We start from the raw sequence: 15,607 nt of genomic DNA on the forward strand, positions 1-15,607 counted from the left end.
CTACACAAGCTCCCTAGGCGATTCTCTTGCACAATTTTGAGACCTCAACACTATGAAAAGCTGGTGGCAGTACTTCAGGAGGCCAAGAGTGAAAGTTCAACTGGGCCAATGGGACTCCAGGGGCTGAACTTGCAAATGAATTCATGGCTCCTGGGGATTGAGATACATCAACCCCAGAAAGAGACAATGACCTCTTCTATCCCTTCAACACTCTGTAAGTTGCCTACGGAAGCCGAAACACAAATCCTTTGGAGTTTGTAAGGGTGATTTGTTCATTCATTCTTGCATGCATTTATTCACTTTGAACAGGTAATAATGCACATAGCAAAAATTTCAAATAATACAGAAGAGCTAACAATGAGAAGACAAATCTTCCTTCCCTGTCACTTGTCCCCCAGATCACTCCTCCCCAACTACAACTACTGTTGTAAGTTTTTGCGTGTATCCTCTCAAGATATCTTATGAATACATAAGTACTCATAAATACATATGTATATACACACATATACATTCATATATACGTATTCATATCCTCCTATAAACACAAAGGAAGCATCCCTTGCTTTTTTGCTCTTGACATTACCATTTGTTGACTCTAAGTGTGAAGCATCAACACACCAAGAGTTGCTTTTTTTTAATGGTTCCCCAGTATTCCTAATCGTGGATATTTAGGATGTTCCCAGTCTTTGGCTATTTATATACTTTGCTACAATGAATATCTTTATAATACTTCATCATCCGCATATATGACTGACTTTATGGTTTAATACTTAGAAGTGAAATTGCTGCTTATAAACACAGTGTGAATTTTGAATTTCAATAGGTGCCGCCAAATTGCTCTCAAAGGAGACTGCCTCAACCATCACGTCTATCTTCCATATCAGCGTGTTTGAGTGCCCTTTCATCCCCTCCCCCTGAGCCAATGAAGTGATTTATCAGAGTACAAAGCTTTTAGAAAAGGAGGATTAAGTGAGTTAATATGCATGGACAGTTTTTAAACACTATAAGCACAGAGGAAGGCTCAAGAAAGTATTAGCTGTTGCCTCCTAACTGCACTCCTGCATGTGACCTCCACCTTATGCTGGGCTCTGTTTCAGTCCCAGCTCTAAACTTGAGCAAGTTTCTTAGCGTCTCTGGGACTCCATTTCCTTAACTTCAATATTAAAGAATCACGTCTCCCTCTGAGTTGGCTTGAGGAGTAAATCCAATAATAGTTACATACATTTTGGAATCTAATCATTGTTCAACAAGTGATAGCTATTCTTCTTCTCTCAAATTTTACCCCAAACATTTTATTTTGAAATTTCAAACCTATAGAAGTTGCCAAAAATAGTACATTAAACACCATATACTCTTTGCCTAGCTTTACCAATTGTTAACATATTGCTTCATTTGCATTCTCTTTCTATATACATATTTATAATATATATATATAACATATAAATGATATATATATATATATAGTTTTTTTCCCCCGAACTTTGAAACTTAGTTGTACACATCGTGACCTTTTACCCCTGAATACTTCAGCACATACCTTCCTAAGAATAAGGGTGTTCTAATCTTATCACACTTAGGAAATTTAGTGATGATTCAATATCATCTACCGTATAGGCCATAGTCAACTATCCCCAGTTGTCCTAATAATGTCCTTTATGGCTGAGTTTTATAGCTCTTCTACTAGTCCCTACCTAGTGCTCACTAGAGGGAAGGGTTGCTAGGGAGCATGGGCCCCCTCTTCCACTGCAGGGAGAGAGTAACTCCCACAGCCCTAGGCCCTGGCATGCTTTGGAGGCTGCAAGTAATCAATAACCAGGCCAATCAGGATGCCCACAGGCAGAGCAGTTTCCCTGTCTAATGCTAAGGATTGTCCCATCAGCCTTCTTTGCTGATGTTGCCTCCTCTGCCTGACCCATATTGGAGTGGGCAGCTGGGGAAGGTGCTGCCTATCTTCGCCACAACTCTGGTTGGGTTTCTGGTGTCTCCTCCACCTCCCCCATTGGTCCCCAGTCAGCAAAGGCAGCTCCTCTGGCTCCAGTGAGGCCAGGCTGCTATGTCACTCTCAACCACAGACCCCCACATCACTCCAGGAATGAATCCCTATGGACATCCAGGCTGGTCTACCCTTAATTTAAATCTGGAATTAAGGGTTGGGATGTCTGAGACACTGTCTTTTTCCCACAATCTTTCTGTCTTAAGGCACTTTCCATGTAGCCTTCCATGGAACTGAAAGTCAAACTGTGGCCACTGGCCAAACCTAGACAATAACATCAGCTCAAAGCGCCCTCCTTCTCTTTTTCCCTCCATCCCTCCCTTGTATTCATTCATTCATTTGTTCATTCATTCATCTACAGTAGTTGACTTTTTAGTCATTCCGGGTACTCTATTAGGTGTCCAAATATGAGCTTGGATAAACCATCTCCTTCTTGCCTCAGTTTGTCCTGTTGTAAATTGGGGAAATTATTTCCTTGGTACAGCCACCCTGAGGTCACACATCCTGAGTGTTAGAGGAAAAGGCAGGAGGATGAGGGACTCACCACAACAGAGGAGAACTTTGCAAAACTGAAGTAAAGAAAAATCATCTTAGGCACCATTTTTGGCTGGGGTTATAGTGGGAGAGGCAGGAGAGCAGGAAGGGCCTGGTGGGAACCTGGCAAAAAGGCTCTGAGCCCCCAGGCTCCCTAAGGATCCACGGACAAATGGTACACTCTGCACCTAAAGCTCGTTCTCATTTGGTGTTTGTTTATTGTTACAAGTGGCTGGGCAACAGAGAGAGGGGAAGAAAGCCACCCTGTGCTGAGTTGAAGGGTCCATTGAGCCATTGAAGCTGAGGGCTTCCTTTTGCTCTTCCAAGAGGAGGATGAGGCTGGAGGGGCAGCCACTGTGGACGGTGTAAATCAGTTTGGCCCTTGGGTGGTTGTCAGGGCCTTACACTCGCAGATGTACAGATCAGAGGTGAGTGGAGGCCATCTGTCCCCTCTCCCATGGCTTCCTACAGGTGGGATATTAGAAGTGGCCAAAGCCAACATCTGCCAAATATACAAACACTTATTAGCAAGCAGGCACAGAAAAGTCTTTTCACGGAGTCGGGGAGTTGGCCTGCTTCAGCCTGCTTCCAGGGAATCGGGGAGTTGGCCTGGTCTGCTTTTTTCAGTCACTCATACGAGGGCCCGGGATCATCTTTCTGGCTAACCCTGTATTTTGAAAACCACTGATTTTGCCAATAAAGATTATTTCTAACATCGGTCAAGCCCATTCACCCTGCTGGTGGAGATTTTGATGGCATTTGAAGCACTGCTGTAAGCACCCTGTGGAGTGCGGATCCCTGATTAGAGTACTTCAGATGCTAACTAACCACTCTAGGGGTGAGAGAAAAGGTTGACAGACACACAACACATGGTTTAGACTGAAATCGTTAAAACATAAATTCCTACAGAGTCAATATAACATCATCCTAGTCTGTGTCTGGTTCCCTGGGCACCCTGGGAATGAATGGGGACCTCAGAACCAGTCAGACCTCAGGTCCAGTCCCAGCTATACCATTTCTGTGCTAATGTAAGCTTGGGGCAGTTGCTTAAGCTGTCCAAGTTAATTCCTCATTTGCAAACTGGTGATAATAATAGTTCTTGCCTGTTGAAAGGATTAAATGAGAGAGCATTGTGTCTAGAGCAAGCATGATATAAATGGTAGCTTTTGTTATACAGTCTTTGAACAAATATTTGCTAGGTGTAAAGCTTCCCAGATACTCTCCTAGGTCCCTAGGCATCTTTACCACTAGATCAAGAGGTGGCAGCTCAAGGAGCTCTCCTTGTTGCAAGACTGCAGTAGATAAGCAAGATAGCTTGAGAGACGGGAATTCACCTAGGAGAGTTGGTGAGGCTTTGGACAGTTCATCTCCCCTTGTCCGGGGCTGACGAGAAACTCCGCTTCCCAGCCCCACTTGTTTTCTCTGAGCAAGGGCTCTGGAGAATGCACATGAGGCATCCCTTCTTCTGCCTTCAGGGCCTGCTTCTCAGTTGGGTGGAAGGAGAGTAAAGGGGAAGAGGGAGAGGAGAGAGAAGGGGGAGGAGGCCTGGGGCCAGTCTTCCTCAAGTCTTTTGCCTCAGGAGCCAGGGGCAGAGCTTGGTAGCTCTTCGGTTACACAGAAGTCATGAGGCTATTTCTACTGCTGTGTGTGTTTGTGTGTGTGTGTGGTGGAGTTGTGTCCTAACTTTGAGCATGGATTCTTCTTTCATTTGTGCATTCAGTTGCTTATGAACAAATATTTATGGAGTACTTACTATTTTCCAGGCACTGGAGGAAACAAAGCATGGCAAGTGTGTCCAATGAACTCAGGGCACAGTCTTCAGAACCAGACACACCTGCTATTAAGTCCCAGCCCTTCCCAGCAGAGCCTATGGAGAACAGCTGTCACTGTCCCATGTACAACTGCAAATGCTCTTCCCAGTGCTCTGTGGGCTCTGCGGCATTGCTGGGAAGGGTTTGTGAAACAGGGATCCAAATTATTTCCTTAGAGGGGGATTGCAGAGGTGGAGATAAAGGGTCTGCCCCAGCGCCTGGCATATTATAGGCAACTAGTAAGTGTTATAAAAAGAAGGTATAAAGGGGTGGAGGACTAGCAAGATGCCTAAAAACTAGAGACTTGGAAGCTGATTAAGAATGGGTGGAAAGAGGGCCTGTTGGGAGGGACTCCAATGAAAAGATAGGCAGTGATTCCCCATCTAACCTGACATCATAAAATTCTGGGGGCACTGATTAAAAATATGGATTTAGCTCCGGGCATTGGGATCAGCATGCCTGGGGGTCTGTATTTGCATGCTCCTTAGAAGTGGACAGATGCCTGGTACTGACTGGTCTGTTTACATCATATTCCAACATTCCAGGGATCTTCTCAGAGAGCACCAAGAGCCCTGGAGGGGAGCACAGGGTAGAGCTGATGTAATCACATGTTCCAATGTGAAATGATCTGTCCAGAGCCGCTGTGGGCTCCTCAAGCAAGAGAGAGCCAGGTGGGTGGTAGGGGGAGAGGAGATGGCAGGGAAGGAGAAAGAGAGCTTAGCTGGGAGCTGATGGAGCTCCAGGAATGAGAACTCAGTAAATCCAGCCATCTAACTGGGATTCTAGATCATTTTAGAATTTGTATCATCATGCTTTGAGACTAGCTACTGTCTTATTTCTCCATTGGCTTTCAGCACAGATGAAAACAATGGCTGCTTGCATCTGGGGTGAGAGAGACTGGGCAGTGTCCAGCGCCAAGTAGGTGGCAGGTTTTAAAGCAGGAGGGGAGCCCGTGGGGGAAGAGTGTCTGGGATTCTAGAAGTCAAGGAAACTCAGGCCAGCCAGGGAGCCAGTCATGGCTCCATTTTTACAGCCCATGTGTGGCAGCTCCAGACACTTGAGTTCTCAAGGTGACAGTTTGTGGCCTCTGGGGTCCTGCTTTCAGAATTCAAATTCCAGCTCTGACAATTAGCTCAGTAGTGGTATTGGTTAAGTACTCACTAGATGCTGCCCATTATAATTATCCCTTTGGATGGTGGCAGATCCAAGCTGAGAGAAAGAAAGAAAGCTTCCTCTATCACTACCTCATCCCCAAGCTTGATCTGCCGGAGCCCCCCTTTCCTAGCTCATCTCCGAGTGGAACCAACTGTATGAGAGGTCTGGTGAGCTAGGGTTCTGCCTTCATACGCTTGCTGCATGTTTGGTGAGTGTCCACTGTGGGCCAGGATGTGGAGACGGAGAGCACTGAGGAGTAGGTGGCTCGGTCCAGGACAAACTGGACCTTGGGGGGCCTCTTCATGCCCCTTGGCCTCCCCTCCTCTGAGCTGTGGCTCCACTTCCCTGGAAGAGGACAAAGCCGGGAGTGGGGACCTCCACCCAGGCTGTGACTGTGACTATCCTCCGCTGCCAGGAACATGCATTCCCCTGCAGGGTGCCTTCCAGGCTGAGTGGTTGCTACAAGGCGGCACCAGCTAGTGCCCCAGAATTCACAGAGAGGGAAAGACGGGAAATAACCTTAGCAGAGTGAGAAGACACAGGCATTGTAGTTCTTCCTCCCTCCTTCCGCTGGTTAGTTTAGAGTGAAACCAACAGATCTGTTAACTCTGTTGACCAGTCAGGACTCCACTTTGTTGTGTTCAGGCTCAGGGTTTTTCAAGAAGTGTCAAGGCTTCTGTCCTGTTGGAAGCTCCCTTTGCCAGCAACTTTTTTTGAACTGGGGTTAGTCCCAATGACAAAACCCCGTCTTCCCTAAATCCTGGTCTTGACCAGTGACCCGCCAGGACACTGGAGGCTATCTCTCAGCGCCATCTAGTGGTCAGGATGCCAGTTTTCTTAGAGGACCCTGAGCCCAAGCGTTCCCACTCTCAGCCACACCTGGGACCAGATCTGTTCCCATCTGCTCTGCCAACAGCATGCTTTGGTCACCTCAAAAGGTGGTGGTTAATGGGGCTTTAAGTCCTTTCCAAAGTGGAGACTTTAAACTGCATACTTCGTTCTTTTTCAATTTTGCATAGTTTCAGGGAAGGGGATTGGGAAATCTAGTTGTATTAAAAGACTAGGGTAAAGTAGGGAAAGAGGGAAAGAACATTCTCCCCTTTCCCATCTCTGGATGTCTTGCTCCAGCAGTGCACAGACCATCAGCATGGCACTTCTTCCAAGCAACTTTCACCCAGCCAGAGCAGGCGCAGGAAGAGTCTCTTAGCCACAAAGTCCAAGATGCGGGTTAAGGATCACCTTTGCTCTGCCACGGATAAAGCGCTGGACCCAGACTGCCTGACTCAGAGACTGAAGAATCCACATACTGGGGACTTTATTCATGTGAAAGTGGGCTTTGGAGTTGTCAGAGAGGTGGTATGGACAGCGGCCCTTTCCAAAAAGGAATCTCCCCATTTCCGGGTCTGAATCTCCCAAAGAGGGAATACTAATACTTGTGGCCTTTACAAAGCAGGGTCCACCCAAAGAAATCAGGTAGAACTGACAGATAGGTCTACATAAGAGGGAAGTTGGTGATGGAGCAGGACACACAGATTCCTGGGATAGGAAACCAACAGGCATTGCTCTGGGGGTGACATGACTGCTACTCCTTCCCATCAGCCACTGGGACATGCTCAGACAAAGCAGGAGTTTCCCTACAGGGCACAGGAAGCTGATTCTTCTGTGGGCCCAGTACCTCTGGATCAAAAGATACTCTTGGGAAGAGCATGGTTCTCTGAGAAGAAAAAAATTTCAGCGTTGGAATAAATCCACTGGAATATTCAGAATAAGAAATTTCCCTAAATATACTTACTAATGTACATGTGTAGTAATATAAGTAAGATTGGAAGACATTTATAGAGGTGAGGACTGCTAAAATGTTTCTAGAACCTTTTCCTCCACTGTAAATCCCTGCTTTCACTGACATGGTTTTATGATTTTTGTGTCCTTTCCTCTATCTCATGCAATACTTCTCGCAAACTGTGTTAGGAGAAGGATGCTTGAAAGGTCTGCATTCTCCAATATTTATAGTGGCAATAAATAACAAAATAAAGAGAAATAGATATAACCTAAATATCCATTAATTGGGACCTACTAAGTAAATTTTTATTGATTCATTTAGAAAATAAAATACTATGCAACAATACTATGAAATCTGTTGAAGGATTATATTTATTGATATGGAAAGATATTTGTTACTTAACATTAAGGGAAACAGTTTCTAGAAAGGTATGTATGAGTTAGTTTATGTAAAACTGTACACATATGACTATATGTAGATCTATGTATACAAATAAGGGTAGATTATCTTTGGGTGTAGAAATGGGGTACAATGTTTTCAGTTTCTGCTTTGTCTTTTTCTGTATTATGTGAATGTTTTACAAGGGGTATGGATCGTTTTTCTAACAAAGCTATTAAAATGTTTCTAAAGTATTAATGTCATCAGTAAAATAAAAAGCTGAGATTCAGGGAAGTTGACAATTAACTCAATAAAGCTACAATATGTGAAAGAGCCAGAATTTGCCCTCATAACTTCTCATTCCTCAAATTTAATCCAACCCTTTGAGTCACTGCCTCAAACTGGTGAAGATCCTGGGAGGCATATGGCAAGTGGAGACCTGGGGGTGTTGGGGATCAATGCTCAGATCAGAGGGGGCTCACATGCTTTTGATATTGCCTGGATCTCTGTTACCTCCTCAGAGCAATTAAGCTATTACCACAACAGTGTTACTGGATTCCTACTATACACTATGTTCTTGTGGTCTGGCAGTTGTCCAGGTCTTGAAGGAGCAGACACAAGCCTGGAGACAGAGTCAAGTCGAGCCTAGTTCTAATCCAAGCTCATTTTTCATCCTGCAAGGGAAATGATGTATTCAGCTATGTTCTCCACTTGAGGGAAGAAGGAACATGAAGCTAGCTGGGTGTTGTCCAGAGGCCTGACTTCATGAGGTTCTGGGAAGGAGCAGCAGGGTGAAGGATTTCAAGGAGGAAGTCGGGACCTGCTACCCCTCTCAGTTCCCCACACCCACCCACATTCATCCACACTGCAGCACCACTGACCCTCATGACCCTTCCCATGAGATTCTTGGAGTTCTGGGACATCACCCCGCTCCATTCAGCCTGGCAGACAAGTAGCAGTTAGGATAGGGGATGGGGCCGCTAGGCCCAGTGTTTTCCTAGAACATGAATTGGAGTGAACACTCATGGATATGCTATAGAATCAATTTCCTGTGATAAAATGCCATAAAGTCACTCATCCAGTCAAGATGAGGTTCCTGAGCAACCCTTTCCCTTCTTGGCCTATGTACCCTGAACACAGACACGCAGTTCAAGAACAAGGCACTCAGCACTTCCGTGTTCTTCCTGCATGTCATCGGAAGCCTCACTATCCTTCCCTCCCCATTCCTAGATTCTTCTACCATATTCCCTGAAAAGTCGCAGCCCTATATACTGACATTACTGCCCACACATGTGGAAAAATCCACCAAAGATGGCATCGCCTCTTCCCTGATCTGTACCTTGCTGAAGGATATAGAGAAAGCAAACCTTGTCCTAAACTGTGAGCAAGAAAGAGGGGCAAAAAGTCTTCTCATGGATAGAAAAACTGGTCAGTTTTGAACCAAAGCCTGAGAGTTTAGTGTGGCAGAGAAAACCTGGGTCATGGAACAGCCCCAGCACAGAACACAAATAACCAGAAACCTTCCTAGACATGGGAGGTGAGAATTTCCAGCAGTCATTAGGGGCACAGGGAAATGCTTTGCTGGAGAACACTGTGGAGTGATTGTTCTTATACCCATATGCATAGTTCTCAATCTGTTTACCTATAAGGCCCTAACCCTTAGCACAGTGCTTGGAAACTGTGGAACACGAATGGTTGTTGACTTGAATAACAAGTTCCTTGAAGTCAGGAATCCAGTCCTCATAATAGCAGAATGCTAGGGAAGAGAAGACACTGAAGACATACTTATTAATTAATTAGCACCTTAGATGGATAGGACACTTCAATTAGATTAATTCCTCAGACAAAATAGTGTCCCTGAGACCATCAACCCCTCAGGCTTACGCAGCCTTCCCTGAAGGTGGTAGAATTCTCCTAGAAGGGCCAAGACAAGGAGCGTAGAAAGAATCAAAACAGGTTTTATCCTACCCCGAGTGATGGCAACCCTCACTCCCAAACCCACCCTTAGCCCTGTGCTGCGCTCAGCCAGCTCCTATGGGAGAAACCTTTTGACTCATATCTACAAAAAGAAAGATTTTCTCCACTCTAACCCATCCCAGGACCTTGTGGGGCCAGGCATTAGGACTTGGATGAGAGGTTGTGATAGAAATTCTTAGCCTATTATAGTATTGCCAAGCCTAAGATATCCTTCTGCAATCACCGCATCTGGCTGAAATTTCTCTTTGAACTGATATAGTGAAGTTGGGACAGGCACGCAGTGTCCCCCCAGGCAGAATGGCTTAGATAGCAACATAAAAGCTTTTAGTTGCAAAGCATTCTCATAACCAGGCTTGCTTTAACAATACCCCTTTGTCCCTCCTCAGACGACTGAGCTCCTTGTATCCTGGTAAAGGGAGGCACGGAGGGGAGGTGACCAGCTTGGCATTTGGTTTCTAATCTCTGGGGCAGAAATTCTTTCGAATTTGTCTGGCACCTGGGATGACTGCTGAGTCGGAAATTAGGGCAGCTGGGGATTGAGGGTGGCTCTCCCCATGATTCCCAAGTTCATAATCAACTCTATGCCCCCCACAAATTTACAATCTTCTCAATTAAACCCATACTTAGATGTGTGAAGTAGTGTAGTTTCAGTGTATGTTCAGGTTTTTGTTTTGATTTCTTTTAGCATTGCCCCCTTTCCCCCTCAATTTACTGCTAGTCTCATGAAAGAGTGCTAATTTTCAGGGCTGTCTTCAGGCACACACATTAATGTCTGAGTACTTTACGGATGAATTCCCATTATCACAGAATGGTGAGTTCTTCATTATCAGGCGCAAGGTGTTCATAAATACTGCATAGTCCTTATTCTCTGCATTTTCTCTTTGATGACTGAAAAAAGACAGAGGACATGACTTTTAAATATCCCGCAAATAGGAATACACACATTAGTTTGAGAGCTCAGTCAAAGTACATACCCCTTTCTCACATGGACATATGGCTAAAAAAGCTTCTGAGAAAACCACAGTCAACTTGATCATTTCCCTGGCACCTAATGTCTCTTCCTCCTCCACTGGCACCCACTTCCGTCCCTCAGAGACATTTTATAAATATTTAGGGACATCCTTAACAACCGCTTGCACTAGCTTCCCTTACCATAGTTCCTAACACAACTCATAGCTGCACGAGGTCCATAACATGTCCGCTGGGCTCCAGCACTATACCAACCCCAGCATGAGCAATGATTTTATTCAGCAGTCTATGCCTTCCCGTCCCAGTACTCTTCAGAGCTTCCTGCTATTTCTTGACGTTTATGTTTCTCCCTTCACTTTCTCTCAAAGCCAAGAATCTTACAGAGGCACTGGGTCAGGTGTAAATTCCCTGGGCTGCTTGCTTCCCTCATATCATGGACATTTGATGTTTGGGGTCTTCACAGCGGCCTATCTCTTCTTTTGTTACCCAAAGCACTCTGATGTCTCTTTTACTACTTAACCTCTCAGTCATGATGTGGGGCGCTGGGAGAGCTTACATCAGGTTATCCTGCTGGCCCTTCCCTGGCCAAGAAGTGGATGCATTACTCAATTTCGGCAACTTTGGCTGTTTTACCCTTAAGCAGAAGTGATAAAAAGATTGAAGTCCAGTGGTTCTGGCAGCAGAGCCCTGCGGAGACTCTCAATTACTTCCCATTACCTGTGCTCCCAACCCTGTCCTGGTCCTAACCTTTTTGAGTCTGTTTTCCCAGCATTCCCTTCAAATCTGTAAACCACCTGATCATATTCTTCTAATAAACTCCTCCTAGACTTAAGATAACTGAAGCAGGTTTCTGTTGCTTGCAGCTAAAGAATCCTGAATGGTGTAGGTTCAAACTCCTTAGTCTTTTTCCTTTCTATTTCAACAAGGGGCTGTTACAAACAGACTTCCTTATTTTCCAATTCCAGCAGATTACTTTGGCCTCCTCTCTTACTGCCAAGACCTTGCCCACATTCTCTGAAAGACAAGAATTTTCTCCCCTTCTACTAAGCAAACCATCCATAAAGAGGTTGCTCTTGTCCACCCTAAGTAATTGTCTTGATCACTTTCAAAGGAAACAGAAAGATTTCTGTTTGTTTGTTAGAGAGAATTGGTTCCCCAGAGTTCTCCCAGTTCTCTCTCACCCAGCTTGTTTTCCAGGAAAGCTGGTCCAAGTAATTCCAAACTCAGGATTGCCTTTGATTTCAGTGCTTCCTCTGCTCCTACCTCACTTCTCTCTTTCTTATCACAGCATCAGGGACAGACTGTACACTGTTCTCTCTTGGCCTCCAATTTCCATGCTCTGGCTCCCTCCCAGGTCCTTCCTGATCTGGCTGTGGGCTCAGTCCCTTCACAGAAAGCACCCTCTTGTACCACATCTCTCCTAACTTGGGGTCTAAGGGTAACCCCCAGAGACCAAGCCTCTTTAACAAGTATATAGAAGTCTTTCTGGTTCCGTTTGAAAGTCATAAAAAAAATTACTTATGGTGGATAAGAGCAACCCGTTTATGGATGGTTTGCTTTGTAGAAGGGCAAAAAAGTTCCTGTCTTTCAGCAAATATGGCCAAGAACCTAAGGTATTCAAGACACTTCAGAGATTACAAAGACCTTTGAAAAACTTTATTTTTCCCTATCTGGTGGTAGACAAGAGATATGAAGAGAACAACGATTAACTGCCTACTGTGGCAGGGACTTTTAACTATGTATGTGTACCTGCACTATGCTGAGTACCTAACATACACCATCTTATTTAAGCTTACAACAGCCGTGGGGGTGGGTATTACTGCCATTTTCATTTTGAGATGGGGAAATAGGCTCAGGAATGTAGAATAAGCTGCCTTAAGACAACTGGCTAGGATGTGGAGTCAGATCTCAAATGCAGGTTGCTTTGATAAGAGAAGGCAAAGTTGCACTAACACATATAAGTTACCCGAATTCAGGTCTTCTGCCTTAACAGCCATTATGCTTTCCTCTGTGCAATGCTGCCTCCCAGAGCCAGGGAGGAAGCTGAGTTGGTTGCCAGCTACAGACTGAGAACCAGAGTGGAAGAACGGGACCACCACCGCAGGAGGCATCACAGAGGTCCCTCTTTAGTGGGCTTTGCTACCAGACTAACTGGGGCCACTTCTTGCCAAGGTGCTCCTGAAAGAGGCTGTCTTCTGCCTCTCTGACAGTGTTCTGGGGTAATGCACGTGCCCCACTGTAGCACTGAATTCCCCCCACCCAACCCCCTCGCCAGCTCCCTGTCTTAAACCCAGCAAAAAATATTTTCCTGTTAGCAAAGGCCCACTGTGTACTCAGGACTTTACACGCATTATGTCTTTGCATCATCACAATATCCTTATGAAGTAGGTGATATTCTCTTATAGGGGAGGAAACTAACTCAAGGAAGGCAGGAGCTCTTGCCACTGGCCCCATATGGCTGTGTACTTTGTATACTGGTCTGAGAAACACAACATAACTCCTTCTGCCCCCTCAAACCCCAGAGCTTTCCTTCTGTAAAGAATGATTCAGCCTGCCCAAAGACAGGGTATGTATGGGATGAGCTTAGAACTCCCTGTCCACATTGCCCGTCCCTAGTTTGGGATATCCATTTGTCAGTCTTTGAATATCCTGGGCAGGGACAGGAGGTTGATGGAAGACCCATGGCCCCATCAGGCAATTAGGGGAATACAGGATGGGATTAGGTTCCCACAGTAGGAAAACAGATCAGCTTTTCACCCAGAGAGGGGCAAGACTGGATATATGAACCTCAGGTTCCTTTTCTCAGAAGACTCTATGCTGCGTTGGACCTCTGAGAGCTCTTTGTCACTGTGGCAGGTGATGAAAACAGGAAGAGGGCTAGGACAGAAGCAGCCATCAGGCCTCTCAGATCAGCCCTAGGCAGCTTAGGGTCTGTGTGAGAACTGGAAAGAGGCGCCCCCTCTGGATGAATCATTCATAAAGGGACACCCCCAGGGGGACATTTACATTTAAAAAAAAAGTTCTTTCCTCTTGGCAGCTGCACCCAGTGCCAGGACCCAAGGTTGGCGCAGTGGGTGGGGGTTGGGTTACACTCCCACTGCCTGCTCAGCCTTGCTGTGGGACTTAGGACCCATCTGAGGGGTCTGTCTCAAGCCAGGGCCCTCAGTCACCGATTTCCCACATTCTGCATTTCAGAATCTCCAGGCTTTCTGGATGATGTCCATTATTTTCCACCTTTCAATAGAAGAGTGTAGATTGACCTCGGAAAGAACATCTATTAAATCTTTGCATGGCCTTAGAGGTTCAGGCCCTGTCTTAGGCAAATTTCTTAACTTCCATAGGCCTCAGTTTCTCCATCTTGAAAATGGGGATAATAAAAATGAACTTGCAGTATTATTTCAATGAATGGACTGCAAGGAACACAATGCTGGCACATAGTGGGCCTACCATACCACAACCCAAGTCCTCAGAGAGCCTTCAGGGTCACGTGGGATACCTACAGTGTATGCCGAACACGCAGTCTTCACAACTCCTGCAAGCTCGTTAGTCTTCCCCGGGTTCCTGCAGACACCTCAAATGCAGGCAGGGTGTCAGGAGCCAGGAGGGCCGAGGAGCTCTGCCCTGCAGCCACCTTCGCCACGGCCTGGGCCCAGGACGCGCTTCCAGGCGCCTGGGGCGTGGCCGACCCCGGACTGCGGGCAGCGGTGGAGTCGGCGGGGCAGCGGACCTGGCAGGCCGGCGGGCGAGCGGGCAAGCAAGGAGTTAAGTGCGGCCGGAGGCAGAGCTCCTGTCAGACGCGAGCATGTGCAGTTTGCACAGCATCCGTGCTATGGGTGAGTGCCGCCGCCGCCGCCGCCGCCGCCGCAGCCGCCGGGGACTCCGTTTGGCCCGGGCAGCGGCGGCTGCAGCCCGCCGACCCCCGCGCCGCCTCGGCGGGCGCCGACACACACTGCGGGCCTAGGCGCGCCGCGGGAGGGCAGGCGGCGCGGGGGAGGCACGGCCGGCAACTCGGCGCGGGGGGAGCCGGAGCGCCGGGCGTGGGGGCGGGGAGCAGGCGGCGCAGGAGGGCGCCCCGAGTCCCGGCGCCGGAGGAGCGGGACCCAGTCTGGGAGACGGCGCTCCTGGCCGCACCTGCACCCGGCAGGCTACCGGCCCTGCCCTGCCCCTGCCCGCGGCCTCGGTCCCGGCCCCGCACCGGTAGGTGCCCCCTGGTGCCCGCACAGAGGCCTTTCCGCCGCCCGGAGAGGTGGCCGCGCCAAGGTGGCAGCGCCGAGTGCCGGGGGCGCGGGCGATGGTGCGGTGATGGGGAAGACCCCGCGACCGGGCTGGGAGCGCTGCCCGATCCCGCTTCCTCTTTGCTTTCGGTTTCGAAGCGGCTGCCCCGGCTCGAGAGCTAGCGGCGGATTAGACGGTGCTCCGGGCTTGGATTCCGTGCGGGGGGTGGGCGCGCAGGGGGTGTGTTGGGGAAGGGGTGCATGTTGGCAACTTTCCCCGCCTGAAACAAAGGGCTATCCGAGAGATGCGCGGGGAAAGGGATCTCTGCAGCGGAAGGCTGACAACCCCCTTGCTCCTGGCCGGTGCGGAGCACCCCTGAGGCCACCCTGGGAAAGTGGAGTGGGGAGCCAGTCAGGGTGGAAGCTAGGGAGCCAACGCTTGGGAGTGGGAGCCACGGACCCTCTTGAGTTTGAGGCTGGGGACTTACCCTGAAGGGGAGAGAACTGCCACGATGACCCTGCAGCCTTCTCCCAACTTGCATAGAAAAATTGGGAGATAGGGGACCCGCACGTCTAGGCGCCCGCCCCTCCCTGGTCCGTGCCTAGGGGCGCAGCCCAGCTGCCTGGCTGCCAGCTCTCCATCTGCCCTCCCTGATCTCTCATCCTCTGTGGGAGGTGCAGGGCTGGGATGGGGACCAGTACAGCCCCGTTCACGGCAAGGGCAGGCAGACGTTGGCTGCTTTCCCCGGTGTCTTCCTTTCTATGCCCAGTCGGAACTGACCTGTTCCCTTCCTTC

The 15,607-nt window shown here is 47.9% G+C and overlaps 1 protein-coding gene across 4 annotated transcripts in view; it reads left to right on the plus strand.

The window, feature by feature from the left end:
• The first annotated feature begins 14,178 nt into the window (after window positions 1-14,178).
• TMEM229B (transmembrane protein 229B) overlaps window positions 14,179-15,607 on the plus strand; it is a 37,876-nt gene continuing 36,447 nt past the window's right edge. Inside the window, exon 1 of one of the 4 annotated variants that reach the window (XM_036905992.2) lies at window positions 14,179-14,430. The gene's annotated coding sequence lies outside the window, so the exon portion shown is untranslated. Of the gene's footprint in view, window positions 14,431-14,455; window positions 14,795-15,607 lie in introns of those variants that run through there. The other 3 variants (XM_036905996.2, XM_036905991.2, XM_036905990.2) reach the window with 3 other exon arrangements.

Source organism: Manis pentadactyla, chromosome 11 (assembly GCF_030020395.1).
Source record: "Manis pentadactyla isolate mManPen7 chromosome 11, mManPen7.hap1, whole genome shotgun sequence".
Taxonomy (NCBI): Eukaryota; Metazoa; Chordata; class Mammalia; order Pholidota; family Manidae; genus Manis; species Manis pentadactyla.